The sequence below is a fragment of the Ambystoma mexicanum genome, chromosome 6p, assembly GCF_040938575.1.
Source record: "Ambystoma mexicanum isolate Mex_15411 chromosome 6p, UKY_AmexF1_1, whole genome shotgun sequence".
In the NCBI taxonomy this organism is placed as follows: Eukaryota; Metazoa; Chordata; class Amphibia; order Caudata; family Ambystomatidae; genus Ambystoma; species Ambystoma mexicanum.
Window position 1 is genome coordinate 1489071158 of NC_090935.1, and position 16897 is coordinate 1489088054.

General features: G+C 44.2%; 1 protein-coding gene across 1 annotated transcript in view; it reads right to left on the bottom strand.

Annotated features, from left to right (window-relative positions):
- LOC138511076 (trichohyalin-like) overlaps positions 1 to 16897 on the bottom strand; it is a 3831204-nt gene that overhangs the window by 876729 nt on the left and 2937578 nt on the right. The window lies entirely within an intron of this gene.

The following is a 16897-nucleotide window of genomic DNA, read 5'->3' on the forward strand; positions in this document are numbered from 1 at the left end:
CAGGCATGTCCGCTCCATCCGTACTAAACTCTGCCAACATAAACTGTATGCTAAACTCGAAAAATGCTCTTTTCATGTCACCGAAGTGGAGTTCCTCAGTTTTATCCTCACACCAAAAGGTATCAGAATGGATAGGCACAAGGTAGATGCCATTCTTAACTGTCCTTCACCAACTTCATTTAAAGGAATCCAGAGTATGTTGGGCTTTGCAAACTTTTACCGCCGATTCATCCCAGATTTTTCCCAAATAGTGCATCCAATTACATCACTATTGAGAAAAAACAATAAAAAGTTCCATTGGACCGAAGAAGAAGAGGAGGTCTTTCAAGAACTTAAGAAAAAATTCACTTCTGCTCCAGTTCTATGGCATCCTCGTCCAGACCTGCCTTATATGGTTGAAACAGATGCCTCTAGCATGGCTATGGGAGCTGTTCTCTCACAAAGGGACCCAGGAACTGGCCAGTTATACCCTGTGGCCTTCTGGTCATGAAAATTCTCACCTCCCGAACTCAACTATGCTATCACAGACAAAGAACTCTTGGCTATAAAATCAGCTTTCAAGGCATGGCAACACTATCTCCTTGGTGCTAGACATACTGTCACGGTCATAACTGATCATCGAAACCTGTAATACCTAAAAACAGCAAAGGCTCAATCATCTCGTCAACTGCGGTGGGCTCTTTTCTTCGCTGAATATGACTATGTGATCACCTATCGGCCAGGAGTCCGAAACTGAAAGGCGGACGCCTTGTCCCGCATGGGTGTTGATGAAAAGGTATATATAACTCCAGATCCAGTAGCCATCATTCCAGAAGACAAACTCCTGGGTCTTACGACAACATTGACACAGGGTGAACTCCAAAACAAGATCCAACTGTTAATGGATCCCACTTTCTCACAAGAGTGGTGTACTCAAGGAGAACATTACACCATTAAAGACCAGTTACCATATTTTAGGAACCGTCTATACTTGCCAAGTAAAGATTTACAAGAGCAGGTTATTTCAGGTTATCACGACTCCCTGATTGAAGGTCATCCTGGAATTGCCAAAACTCTAGCTAAAGTAAAACAAAACTATTGGTGGCCCACATGGAGTAAAGACATCATACAATTCATCCAATCTTGCGGTGTGTGTGCACAAAACAAGTCCCAAAAGCAGAAACCAGCTGGTCTTCTCCAACCATTGGAAATTCCTCCCGCACCATGGCACACACTGTCCCTTGATTTCATTACAGATGTACCTCCCAGTCAAAGATTCAACACTATCTTAGTAGTTGTAGACTTTTTCTCTAAAGTGGCAAACTTTATTCATTTTAAGGGTCTTCCAAATGCATCCAATTTAGCAAAAGTATTCCTGGAGGAAATCGTACGGCTACATGGATTTCCATCCGTCTTAATCTCAGATCGAGGTAGTCAGTTTGTATTCAACTTCTGGAGGAAATGTTGTTCAATGGCCCAAATTGACATTCGACTATACACAAGTCACCATCCTCAAACAGATGGCCAAACAGAAAGAACAAACCAAACCCTCGAGCAATACTTACGTTGCATGTTACATCAAGTGGAAAGAAATTGGAAGGACTTGTTATGGATAGCTGAATATGCCTTTAATAATTCATTACACACCAGCACTGGACAAAACCCTTTCTATATTATATATGGTAGACATCCACGTACTTCAGAATTGGATCTCCCAACCCCTTTGGAAATGCCAGCGGTTAAAACCCTACATACGACTATTTCCCAGGCCTTCAAAGAAGCAGCAGAACATTTACTCCAAGCCAAGAACAGACAAAAGAAATTTGCTGACCAACATCGTAGTAAAGCCCCCGACTATCAAATTGGAGACAAGGTCTGGTTAGCGTCAAAATATGTGCCCATAAAAAGGACTCGGACCTTTCGTCCCCGATATCTGGGACCTTATTCTATTGAATCCATAATAAATCCAGTGGCAGTTAAGTTAGCCCTACCACCCACTATACAGTTTCATGCTGTGTTTCACGTATCACTCCTGAAACCGGTACAACCCGGTACACGGGTTACAACACGACCAAAACCAGTATTAGTTGACGGAGAACCAGAGGTTGAAGTAAAGGATATCCTAGACTCAAAATACACCAGATCCAAACTATACTACTTAGTTGATTGGAAGGGGTACGGCCCTCAAGACAGATCATGGGACCCTAGTGAATACATCATGCACCTCGCTTAATTAAAAAGTTCCATCAGAATTACACAGCCAAACCAGGACCAGGCAGAAGTGCCACTGTGAGAGGGGCCTTGGGGGGCAGTGCTGTCATGACCCTTGCCCCTGGCCCTCACTGGCAAGTCAGCCTTCCAATTAGGGCCAGGTCAAAGGCCTTAAAACCTCATCCAAGACTCTCTTGGAGTCAGTCCTGGCGCCTTAGGCGCCAGGCTCATAACCATCCTGAGGACCAACATTAGAATGGGACTATTTACTTGGGACTATATAACTTGGGGGTTCAGCCAACATGGAGGCACACACATAGCTCAGTTACAAGGAACTGAGCTATGCGGTCTAGTCTTTTGGGTGTGGCAGGCCTGGGACTACTTTACCTGGAATACTTTGGGTGTGGCAGGCCTGGGAATATTTTACCTGGACTACTTTACCTGAGATATTTAAACCACACCCAAACAGCAGAACATGCTTTGCGTTATTCTGCTGTAGGCAGCGTAACGCTCACCATGTCCAGTTCTTGATGCCAGCTTACCTGAAACCAAGGACCTGCAGAGTGAGAATGAACACTACGAAATTTACCTGGAACAGTATCCTGTCTTCAATCCATCGCCGACTTCAGTTCCACTCACGTGAAGGTAAACACTCCATCAACCAGCACCGCATGCATCCTGGGATACCATAACCTGGAAAGAGTAGAAAGAAAGACAGCATTAGTAAGCGTTTACTCACGTTTCCTCCCGAATGAAGAAAGCCACACAATTCTTACCTGGGTAGTTATCTCCTGGTCAGTATCATTGCTGGAACATTACAGGAACAACGCAGCCTGCAAGGAGAGAAAAGACACAGGTTAGCAATATAAAAGGCGAAACAGTGCAGTGCATCGCGCATTACTCACCGGACAGCATCGCGCACACCGCGCTTTCGCCTACAGGCCCATGCTCATCTTCAAACTGCATGACAACACCAAAATACCTTTCCATACCTAAAAGGAAAGAAGCAAGACATTATTATTCAAACTAAGAGGAACATAAGAACTGCATATAAAGACTGTAAAGCAGCAACCTACGGAGTCGCAGCAGGCCTGGATTCCCAAATGAGGGGGGCTTGCAACAGTGAAGTAACTTGGTCGCTGCTTGCCCCCCAAATCTACGCGCCCCTGCCACGAGGAGCAGGACGGAGAATCCACCTTTTACAATATTAAGGTGAGGAGAGGGCCCAGGGGGGAGGAAGGAGTTGAGGCCAAGGGAGGTGGGAAAACATAAAGACAATCCTGTATTGAATCCAGCTCTCTTATATTGCAGACCCATCTTTAACCAGAGGCCTTACCAAGGGACTGGGAGAGGGTTCGAGAGTGCAAATCATCCAACCAGGGCTGGGTGGCGTCCCTGTGGATACCAGGTGAGCGTAACACTGCCCCACTTGTCAGTTGTCTGGCAAGACTGGAGGCAGTGTCATTGCTCCACTGCAGCCTTTGCCATTGGTTGGCACACCATTTGAGAGGGTAGGCATCAACATTGTTGGTCCCCTAGACCCTCCAACATCAAGTGGACACAGGTTCATCCCGGTACTGGTAGATCATGCCACAAGCTACCCTGAGGCTATACCCCATCAGACCATAATAGCTAAGGTGGTTGCCAGGGATTTCCTGGTCATTTTTACCACAGTTGGTCTTCCTAAAGAGGTGATTTGTGACAGAGGAACCAACTACATTTCTAGTTACATGCAAATTATGTGGAAGGAATGAGGGGTAACTTATACTTTCTCCACCTCCTACCATCCTTAGACCAATGGTCTGATTGCGAGATTCAATAAAACTCTCAAGGGCAAATTGGGCGCTTTGGAAGAGCCCATGAGAAGGAAATTGGATCTCTTCCTGTCATGTCTGCTGTTTGCTTACAGGGAGGAGCCTCAACAGTGTGTTGGTTTCAGCCCCTTTGAGCTCCTCTTTGGACATTCAGTGAGGGGGCCCCTTAGCTTAGTCAGATAAGTTTCGGAAGCCAGATCACCAGGTCCTACCAAGCAAGTGGGGGCTATGTGTAAGGCCTCAGAAGGAGGATGGCACAGATGATGGGCCAGGCATCAGCAAATCTTAATGCAAGCCAAGAATTAAACAAGTACTGGAATGACCTTAAGGCCTCACAAGCAGATTGGACTCCTGATCAGGAGATCATTGTGATGGAGCCTACCAAGCTTAGAGCTTTGGCAGACAGTGGACTGGCTCAAGCCTTTCCACAGGAGAGGAGAAGTCTCATGCCTCTTGCTAGCTTCAGAGCAATAAGATAATAAGATTCCTGATTTGTGGCATAGCAACCCTCAGGATGGCTCAGTGGAGGGAGGTATCTATGTGATTTCACTGCATTGCAAAATTTTGAATTTGAAAAAGCCGGATTTGAAAGGCACGCTGCGGTGAAATCATGCATGATTTCAGCCTCATTCCCTTACCCCACCGGCCACCTACCTCCCTATTTACCTGTTGGTGGCACACCTTGTTGTGTGTCGCCGACTCCCCCATCTCCCTGCAACGCCGGTTCCCTTCACTTACGTGGTTGGGAACCGCCACCGCAGGTTCCTTTTATTTATTTTTGACAACTTTATGCACATGAAGTGCGGACACCCCCGCAACCCTCGGTACCACTGTAGCAAACAAGGGTGCAGGGGACATCCCGCAACCCCAGCTGCCCTTGTTCACTACAATGGTGCCGTATGGCGGATTTCATCTGAATTTTCGTACAGCTAAAATATGATCAAATCTACCATACAATTTTAGGGTAATACAGGAAGGAGTGGAACTGTCTGCAGATCTGACACCAGAGCAGCAGAGGACCTGCAGGGTGTTGCTCCAGCAGTATGCACCTCTGTTCTTACTGACACCAGGCCTCACCCCATGGTGTAGGCATGATATTGACACTGGTGACAGGGTACCTGTCAAAAGCAGATGCTACAGGATGTCAGACACTGTTAAGAACCACATCCAGGCAGAGGTCGTCAACCAGCCCATGGTCCAGCCCAGAGGTCCTTGTCATCAAGGCAAGCTCCCAGGCAGGGACACAGGACTGACTACCTGGGTACTTCTGATTAAGGGCAGCAGGTTGCACAATGCTCCCTCGTAGCTCAGGGAGAAGTCTCCTAGAGGTCTCAAAGACAGGTACTCTCTTGGATCAGTCCTTGGAGCGGCACAGCAGCATTTGGATTGCGATGAAGAGTAGCAGTCGCGATCTTCCTCCTACAGCTGGACTCCAGGGATCATCTTCGGTTTCAACTTCAGCTTTTGAACAAATTGGTGAGTGCAAGGACCCTAGTTATAACCTTTGTTCCCCATTCAATTAGGTGGAGCCAGGCTCAGTCAACCAATCACGCAACAATCAGGGCATTCATACAGGCAATCAACCAATGAGGCTTGCAGGCATTCAGGTCATTCACCCAAACCAGACACGCATAACACAGAATGTGGAATGGAGTAAGCTCTCAGCCTTTGAGAGCACTACACTGCATTCATACCAGTTTCAGTCAGGGCTGTCTCATTCATTGAGTCACACACACAGAACCCAAACACCTATAATGAAGAATGTGAGTTGACTCCTAACTCCATTCACACTGGTCTCAACCAAAGGGTGTACCCACAACACACTGGCAAGTCCCTGGGAAGGCTGCAGTCAATCTGATAGGAGGCAGCCCCAGAGCCAATATATGGTATTTAGACCCAACAGCCAGTCAGTGGGAAGGGATTCCCAGGATTGATTCCTATGGCAGGGCCTGGGTGTCCCAAAAATGGAGGACACTCAGAGCCACTACCAAGTCAGCATGTGGCTGGCAGCAGCCCATACCCTGCTCTGGGTGCGACAAACAGGTGCCCAGAAACACACATAAGCGGTACAAGGGTGTACCCCGCAACCACATGTGCCATAAGTGTATCTTATGGGTGTTGTTCACCAAAAGGAAAAATGAAGAGCTGCAGACTGGGCCTCAGTGGCAGAAGACATACAGAAAACACACACAGGGAAGTGGTAGGACAAGGACTAGAGGACTATGATACTTTTGTCTTCAACTTTACTCCCTATAACTAAGGTGGTTCGAAAGAATGAAGCAAGTCTAAAATTTGACTCTCTATGGTCTTCCATTGATCCTTGCCAAAATGTAACAGATCCTTTTTCAGAATAGGTCATTATCACTGTGGGCACGCAAAGACATTTTGGGGACAAGATGATGGGGCAGAGTGACGTGGTGCTTTGGCCATGCAAAGTTACAACCATCATGGGCAGTACTAGTAAGATGGTGTTGGGTTCAAGGAATCGCTTTACAGAGTTATAGGAGTTAACTGCACCCTAAAATATCTGTATGAAAAATACTCATAATAATAATAATAATAATAATAATAATAATAATAATAATAATAATAATTATAATAATTATAATAATAATACACAAAATATGATAAATAAAAATTAGGCTGACTGTTCAGTCGCTTTTTTTGTTACTTTTTTGTGCATCTGGTTATTGCTACACACCTTAAGCACATTTATTAAATCAACATTAATATTCCAATTAAAAAAACAAATTTTAAAAGTCACAATTCTATATATACATATTCTAAAAGTAAGTACAAAGGAAAAACTGATAAGAGAAAAGAGAGGAAAAAAATGAGAAAAAAGGAGAATTAATCATATTACTACTAAACGTCTCCTTATTGCCTTACAAATACATTAGTATTTAACAAATCACAGATAAAAGGCTTCTTCAAATTTAAAAAGGTTTATCTAAGCTTAATTACCTTCAGTGCTTCCTTCTACACATGAAAGGCTGCTACAGAAATCACCACTGATTCAGCACCAATTAAGGTGCTCCAAAAATGTTCCAATTCAATGTGATTACAGCAGCCTACAACTCTAACATCTCAGATATTAAGATTTCAGTACCGGACAAGAAGTTAATAAATTCCAACTTGTCTCAATATATTTGCAACAAAGACGGCATACACAATCTGCTAATGGAATATCAGTCCATGCCCCAAGATACTCTCTTGTAGGTAGAATATTTAGTCGAAGACATAGGATAAATTTGTTTCAAATTCATAGGACAGAATCTTTTCAAATATGTCTGCGGAGCATCAGGTGCAAAAGCCTGATGCGAATATTCATTATATCTCCTTTTTTGAGATAGTTCATCTAGGCTTTTTATTTTATCACATGTTGTGAACTTATTCTTTATAATGGATTCGATATTAGGCAAATTTAAGACCATTGTCATGGAAATGCCCAAGCTGCGGAGGTACGAAGATGCACATTGTTGTAAGCCCTCGACAAATCTATTGTTACTAACCAAAGCACATTTTTTCCCATTCATTTCATCAAGGCATTAGAATGTATGTGTGGTGACACCAATTGGCAATAGAGAAATGTTCTTTGAAGACGCCAGGTTGATTGTAAGGATGAGAGCCCAAACTCCAATCAAAGCCTCTACTGGAACGGATGTGGGAAGATTAATAATTGTGCGTAGAATTCTTCCCTCAATCTTAGCCAGTCAGGAGACGTATTTACAAGGGAATGCTGCTAGACCATACAGCAAGCTTGGTACTATACTAACTCGATACATTTCTAGCATGCCTTCGATGTTATAACCCCCTTGTCTAGCTATATAATGTTTTACTGCCAACCACTTTTTCCAAATTTTGGGAGTAGATTTGTTACATAATAGTGTATAGAGTGTTTATATTTTATTGGAAATCCCAGATAGCACTTATCAATAATTTCCAATATATGGTCATTAAGTTTCCACAGAAAGGAAGTCCTTTTTTAAAAACTACCCGCCAAACACATAATTTTTGTCTTCGGAATATTATTAACCATATGATTCTCCATGGCATATTTAGCATACACATCTAATGATCTCTGGAGGCCCATGGGGGTCACATCAAATATGATTGCATCATCAGCATAGGTCATACATAAAAAAGACTCCCCACAGAATTTTGGGGGAAAGTTGTGTGCAGTGCTAAGAGCATCAGCCATGTATGAAGCAGGTGGGCCAATACACACCCCTGCTTGAGTCCCACGACTGGTATTACAAATTTGCTAAAATTGCCTGCTTGGTTCAATCGTACTGTAACAGATGTATTAGTATCTAACATTTTAATGGAATAAAAAACTGCGCCTCGAATCCCCTATTCCTCCAGTTTTTCCCAGAGCCATGGGTGGGAGCCCAGATCAAAGGCTTTACTCAAGTCGACATAACAGCAGAATAGATTGTTTTTTTGCCCACGTAGGGCATCAGCCATTCGAAAGTGTATGGCACAGATATTGTTAATGGTGCTATATGTCTTTCTGAATCCGGTCTGAAAAGATTTTAAAATGTTCTTCGCTACAGTCCATTTTGTGAGTTTACTTAATAATATAGTGGCAAATGTTTTGGTGGCTGGTATCGAGAATGGGCAGCAAACGGTAGTTGGCTGCAACAGATCTGTCACCCTTTTAAAAGACTGGAAGAAGAACAAATCAATGCCAACTAACCCGCAATTTGCCACTTAGTTCTATCTGAATAAAGAGACTCAACAAAATTCTGACCCATAATTGGGCATTAGCCTTGAAGAGAATGTTCAGAATGCCGCCAGGCCAGGAGCCCTAGAGGCTTTAAGATTTCCAATGATAATTTCTATCTTCTCTTGATCACGAACTAACGCATAATAATATAGTCTGCAATTTCTCCCCACTTTACTTCCTCAGTGTCAATAAATAGTTCAATTATATGCAACCCCCGTGCTGCCTCAGTTACAGGATTTAAGTCTCTCACTAAGGGAGCTTTTTGGTACTCATTAAAACGAGAACAAAATGTATGGCTATCATGAGATTTTAATAGAGGGGCCACTGATAGCCAATTGACATTTAATATAGAATGGTTATGCTGTTTGACCCAATGTTTTAATGACAAGTAGTAAGATTGACTACACTAACCTCTCACTGCAAGTTAGATAGGACAGGGTTACCTCTAATAGCAGCCCTAGCTTTGTGATGCTGTATTTTCTGACGATGTATTGTAAGGCCAAAAGGGGGCGTCTTTATGCCTGCTGTTTTTCTGAAGGGGCTCTTTTTAGTTAATTGGGAGAAGTTTGTTAGATCCCTAATTAAGGCCTCTAAATCCAAGACCTGTTCCATCTGCCAGCTTTCCTCTCCAAACTGCTTTCTCAAGAAGCAATTATTAATCTCTGTTATCTTGTCTCCTGTAAATCTTATTTGATTGCCCTGCACATTAATATCTAAATTTATTTTTCATAGCGTTCTACATATGGGCAGTGATGCATTTATAGTCCAGGTTAGCATGACATGGTCACTCAGGTGATTGGGCAACTTTTAACTGGTCCAAAATAGGCTGCCATTACTGGATCCACAATAACATAATCTATGTCTGATCGAACAGTACCATTGGGCCAAGTATAACTAGGTTTTGTTAGGGTCAGCATATTAAATGGTAAACATTCTAATTCATGAGTTGTTAAAAATTGTTTCCAAAGTCGATCCCTGACCCCTCAAGGCTGAACACATAGGTGAAGATCTCTTACATTTAGGTCACCTGATAAGGTGATGGGATCTTTTGGGTACTTTTTGTAGCAGCCAATTATTTTTTAGCCAATTATCTTTTGAATACTTTTAGTGTGTGCCCCAGTGGGGGGATCATATACTCATTTTCTATACTCTGTCCTGGTGGACAGATGTATATGAGGCCAAACTATATTGTGACAGGGACAACTCTGGGGAGCTGTAGCCAAATGAGTTCAGGTAGCAGTGACAGGCGGTCTAAGCTAAGTTCTTCGGAGGTGGTGAGCTTGTAGAGGGTCCACAATGAGGTCACACAATGAGAATCACAAATTAAATTTAGACAGGATGTATAAAAGGACAGTTATTATTTATTGGCCAAAACACTGTGTAGAAAAATGACTACTGGCAAGTAGAGTTATCACACAACACTAGACAAACATACTTATATACCAGGGATCTCCAACCTATACGTTAGCTAGAGCTACTTGTAGTGGAGGCCAACAGTGGCGAGCTACTAGCGGGCGATATCGGGGTGGGGATATTTATAAACCTCTGACTTTTTACCAATTTTTTGGGCTCGATTATTTCACCTCTATAAACAGATGGAATAACATATGCCTTCACGAATATATTAAGAACTTCAAAAACCACTTTGTTGCATTATTATTTATTAGTAGCTGTCTCAAAAGACAGATATTCGTTGGACTACCACACAAATATCCTGTCATTTTTGTGCCCCTTCCTTTGCGTTTTATGCAGGTTTTCTACATGTTAGGCACACTATTATTTTCCAAATGTGCATTTCACACTTCCATAAAAAAAAAAAAAGTAATTTCCAAATTGAAAAATGTTGCTTGCGTTCACGAGTTTTCTTTGAAATGTTTTTTTTTGTCAGACACCACATATACTCTGTTATTTGCCGGTAAGATATCTCAATGGGTTGAGCGCTCGCTGCTGCGATCTGAGCATGATCTACAGGTCGCAGGTTAAAATCCCGGCAAGGCCAACTCAGCCTTTCATCCTTCAGAGGTCGATAAATGAGTACCAATTTCAGTTGGGTGATATTGCATGTAAATATGTGCTCTGTAAAGCGCTTTGGATTAAGGTGCTATATAAATAACATATCATTAACATTATTTGTGTGCCCCTCTGTTTTTTAGCACAAGTTATATTTATAAAGATGTTATATGCTTGTCAAACTGGTTAATCACAAATAAATGCTTCTGTTATGCTGACAGCAGTTTTTAGGAAATTAAACTGTGGGTTCATGGGTGCCAACTTTTGATTTTCACTACAGGGGCAGAAATATCCCGACCCCAGCCCTGAATATAAGCAAGCAACCAGCCCAACCCAAAGCCTGGCCAAACAAATTGTATAGCTCTTTTTTTATAAGACATTGCAAAAAGTCATACGATTAACAACCTGTAGTTTTGAATATATAACATCTCAGCATCAGTCTGTCAACCTGCTGGGCTACCCTGGTAGGCTTCTACTGTACAGCAAGTCTATGGATCGCTTAATCTACTAAAGGTGGGTGTACCTGTGTCATGGAAGTGATTTAAAGTGGAAATGTACAGTGTGTCATTTGGAAAGAAGCCACATGAAAGAAATTGCACCATTTTTTAAATATTATTTTTAACATTTCCAGGCAAGCGGCAGTGCTACTGTGATATTTTCATTGCGTGGTCACAATGATCCTGATCCTGCCCCAGCCCCTCCAACATCTCTGGCAAACAGGAGCAGCTTGCTTAAGAAAGACTGTCGTGGGGGCGCACAAGGCCAACTGTGGTACTAGAGGCGGCCTGCAGAAGCATAACGTGATACTGACATTTGTCAGTGGATTTACAAGCAGTCCCAAATGGCACAACAGCCAAGCTCTCTGCCTGCAATTGGACCAGGGTTCGGATCCTGAACACGGAAAATAGCTGCAAAACGCACCATTAAATAATATAACTTAGATAAATGATTATTTTTCGGTATCTTCAGCACGGGTGACTGAAAAGGCTCAGGCGAGCTACTAGTCGCCCGCAATCGACTCTTTGGCGACCTCTGATATATACATTCACTTATTATAGGGTATAATACATATCACAGACTCCTGCAAAGGAAAGGTAAGATTAGTAATATGCACTCAAGGTCCACAGAGAATGATCCCTAACTAAAAATGTACAGCCCTAATTTGTCTGGGGCCATTTGCCGAATGGTTCAGGTAAAGTTCCACAGAATCTTTGAAGTAGGAAAAAATGCAGGCAGAGTCTCTAAGGTCCAGTGAAGGGTTCTTATGGTTAGAGTACAAGTTAAACTAGCTAACAGAAGTAGCCACAACTTTCAGAAGTCTTGCGCAAGCCAGCAAGGGCAAAGCCAATATTGTTAGAATTAAGGTTTATTATAAGCCCAATGACTTATAATGGGAGTAGAGGGGTAGGTAAGAAGCTCTGTAACTTACCCCCATACTCCGATTCTTCCCAAGGCTTGGCAGGACAAAGGAAGAGGGTCTGAGGTTGCTTTTCCTGTCAAAAGTTATTAGACCTCTCTAGTGCTATCCTGACACTAGAATGAACCACTAGGGGAATGTCACACCCCAACTGTAGGAGGAAGGGCCCCACCTCCTGAGAAACCTCCAATCTCTGAAGGTTTTCTCTGGTGAGCTATGTGGGCTTGCTTTCCAGTAACCCACCTTCCTTTTGTATCCTTTGCTTCACTAGGGGGGAACCCTCCCACTGGATGCAGGCCTTTCTCCATAGGCCTATATCCAATGGAAAATGTCACTGGCCGTACTCAAAGTAAGCAGAACCTGGTTGTCTTGAGGAAGGCAACAGGAAAAATGACTTTTGAACAGAAAGGAAGGACTTCAGCAGCCAAAACCTAATGTCTAAAAATTCAAACTAACCAATTCAATATAATACTTCTACCACTAAATGTCCTCATGAAAAGATTCAAGCTCAACAGCTCAATGCTGCTTGGGAAGAGACGTTTCTTGGTATCTCAATGCCCCTATCCCCCTCATGAGCTGACCTGTACCACCTTTTTCCTTAGCGATGCCGGGCCAACTAACAGGCATCCTCTCAGAGGTATCTGTTGGTCCGCTACCACCAATTCTGTGTGCACATTAACCATTCTTGCTATATAACTCACATTGACACTTACACCATCCTGCTGTAGTTCTCCATTCTGATCGCCGGGGGAAGAGCATGAGTTGTCACGTATTGGATGTATTCTTTTGGCTGCTCTCTGCATTTTCCACTGGATATCATGCCCACGGTTTCACAAGATATATTTGCCTGGGTTCAGATCACCAACTGGTAGATTAATTATGTCGTCATCATACTCTTGAAGTCAGATGCCCCACCTTTCAATGCACGGAGACATCCTTGTCCTAGGGTTTCCGAAGAGCACCAGGAGTACTTGATGATCAGTCACTAGGGTGAATCTTCGCCAATTATAACATTATGGAAGTGTTCACACACCCACACAGCCCCAGACTCTCTTTTTCAGCCTGAGAGTATCTGCATTCTGCTGGAATGTGTGACAATATGTTATGGCTCCAAGGATGTTGTGTTACTTTGGGAAAGGATTTCTCCCAGGCCCTCCGAGCAGACGCCCACAATAATTTCTCTAACCCACATCGGGTTGAAGGAAGCTAACTGTTTGGCTTCAGACAGCATCACCTTAATCTGATCAAAAGCCATCGGACACTCTAGTGACATACAAACAAAGTCTCCTGTTTTAGGAGGAGCCACAAGGGCCCCGTCATAGTCACGAAATTGGGAAGGTATTGAGCACAGTAGCCCGCCATGCCGAGGAAAGACTGTACTTCAGCCCCATTTCTTGGAACAGTCAAATTGCTAATGGTGCATACCTTTTCTGTGTCTGCCTGCATCCCTTGGTCCAAAAATATGTCCTACTTTTCAAAGTTCGATGTTAGGCCCGCTTCCTGGAGGGGGCACAAACTGCTAGCAGCGTCTCATCATGTTCAGCCTGGGGCTTCCCATAGACCAAGATATCATCACTGTAATGGAACACTGTCTGGAAAAGGAGGAGTATTTCCCTAATCACTTCCTTGAAAATGTCTATAATGGATGAGATCCCAATGCTCAATCCTTTGCATTTATAGAGCTTGTCGTGTGTCGCAAATGTTGTAATAAGCCTGGATGCTGGGTGCAGCTCCAGCTGGTGGTAGCCTTGATTAATGTCTGGCTTGGAGAACAAGGTGGCATTGTTCAGGTAAACAATCATATCCTCTATGTTTGGTGCAGGTTATCTCTCCATTTGTATTGTGGTATTGGTGAACCTCATGTCGACGCACAAATGTACCTGACCACAGTCTTTTGGCACTACAACCTGGGAGATATCCAGGTTGTGGAGCCCAATGCTTTCTCACTCATGCTGTCCTGCAACAGTTGATGCAGTACCTGGAAAACAGGGTGTTGTAGGTGGAACCCCACTCTCCTTGGGTGCTGAGGGACAGGACACACAGATTCAGCAATATGGAGTTCAAAGACAGTCCTTTTCAGTTTCCCAAGTCCTTAGATGGAAGGAAAAAGTAAGAGAGAAGGGTCATGTAGACACAGTGAGAAAGACAGAAAGTCTGATATAAAGCCAGTTAGCTAGAAACAGAAAAAGATAGAAGCAAACAGGGAAGGCGGCAGAGACAGGAGCACAGAGAGAACCGCACGCACCTGAAATGGCAGCACTTGCGCTCAGCCTCAGTCACCATCGAGGCAAGCACTCAGCCAGCAGCAGAACAGAGTCAGCATTCCTTTGTAGTGATTGTTGCCTTAAATAGCAGGTGTGTCTGGTTGGGGGTCTATTTTATTCGTGGGAGGGAGTGTGGCAATGAGGTTTGTGGGGATTGGGGGCAGGCCAGTATGGAGCATCGTTCCACTACATCTTTTCTTACACTTCGACCACTGGTGTTGAGGGTCATTATCCCTCTGAGTGTCAAGATGTGGCATACTTGACCTATGGATGGTAATGGCATATTCGCACCCCACTGGTAGCTCCCTGTCGTTGATCTGGAGAAGACGTGTCTGTCTTTCATTTGAAGAAATTCTTGTTCCTCCATTATGTTGACTGCCGCCCCTGAGTCGAAGATGAAACAATGGTTAGTACCGCCCAGCCTCAACGAAACATGCGGGGCAGCATGTACACGGGGATCCTCTTCCATCAAATAAACATATTCATTTGTGTACTCCGAGTTTGTGTGAGCCGGAACTTCCCATTGCTGGCTGTCTCTTTGCGGATATTCTACTATCATGTGTTGGTTTGTATAACCTTCTGTCATGTGGTGGTTTGGGTAATTCTAACACCCCTTGCTTCGGGCATCCATCAAAAGGACAAACCTAAGGGGCTCCAGGGGTGTATTTTGTGGTGGTCTCCACATTGCTCTCTGCGGCCCAGTGGGGCATGGTCTCCACATGGTATTCTGTCGTGTCCTGGTAGTGGGAAAGAATTTTCTCTCCCAGCATACTATCTGGAAACAATATTCCCTGCCGCAGTTGGTGCATTGCTAACTTATCGCTCGGAATATGCCGGTATTGGAAAATGTGAACCCACACCCATAGCACATTCTGCGGGGTGCGTTAGTGAATCTTGTTTGTAGTGTTGCAACCAGTGACCATCTCTTTGCATCATCTGAGACTTCTCAGGACCTTTGGATAGATGTAACACAGCTATTGCATCACTTTCTATGGTGGCTGCCTGCATATCGACCCTCTCGCACATGCAAGCAAGGTCAATGATTTCATCTAGTGGGAAGGGTTTTTGAGTAGTTGTTTACAAAATCTGGAGGATGTGCACCCTTCAATAATGCGCAGACATATGGCATTGTCAACAGGGAAGTTGCCAGATTGACAGTGGATTATCTTCTGGCAAAGTCTCATCATAGATTTGTCTATGGACTCATGAGGCGATTGGTGACATTGGTTGAAGACGTAACTCTCATAATCTCTGTTGGGTTGGATCACCAATTTCTTGTTGAGGGCCTCAACCAGTGCATCGTAGGATATCTTCTCAATCTCAGGAATTGTTTTAATGATTGCTTTAAGCTCATTTCCCACTTGATTCGTGAAGATGTCAATCATGGCTAGGGTTTTCATCTCCCACGGCCCTAATAAAGTCTGTGAACTCGTCAAGCCATTTGATCCATTGGGTTCCTTTATCATGATGTGGCTGCAGCTGGAACGGGAGGGGGTCTCTGAGGAAACAGGCCCTCACATTCATGGGCAAAGGAGCTTGGATTGTTTCAGGGTCCCTGCCAGCACCTTTCTCCAAGTTGGACAATATGAGGCGGGGACATAGGATGGGCCAAAACTGGCGTTTTATAGACAGGAATTAGTACACAGGGTCCTGGCATACGACCTTTGCAAATAGGAATAGCTGGATTTATAAGAACAGTCTTATTGCTGATCTGTACCCACTGGAGCTTCTCATAGTATGCTGGGTGTTTGGAGGAAAGACTCACTCTCTTAGATGTTAGTTCAACCTTTCACGGCTCCAGTGCAGACAGTCACCCTGACTGGATCTACTGCTTGGCCTACGTGAGTTCAAAGGACAGAGCCGCTGTCATGCGGTATGCAAATTTAGCTCCAGATTGGAGTGCATGTGTAGCATGGGGTGGCACTCGAACAGCACACCACCAGCCGTGTTATGCAACCTAACTGTGGAATGGAGCTCTCCTGGTGCACAGGGTGGCACTGGAACAGGCTGCCACCCACTGTGAGGACATCACGGCTGGGAGTTCAGCAGGAGCCTTCCGATGTGAGAGCAGGACCGCCAGCTGGCAGAATGTATTCTTCCTTCAGAGTGGAGCATGCGCTATATCCACCAGACGTGGATGGTGCCCAGAGTGACACTGTAGCAGACCACCACCCTCCATGAGGACCACACGGGAGGATGTGCCATGGCGTCCTTCGCCAGTTGCACCGCTGGGATCATTGTGGTATGTGTCTCTCGCTCATCGACAGTTGTTGGTTTGAGGGAGGCCGCAGCACAGGCCAGACCGCACACTTAAGGAGACGTAACACTTGTTTATTATCTCTTCTCCTCCACACCTCTAACTTCCCCTCTTCTGTCTTCTTCTCTTCTCCTTCTTCCTCCCTCCTGTGTCCTCTCATGCTGTCCCAGTTTTTACTGGGCCGGTTCCACAATATGCCATCACAACAGATGGCAG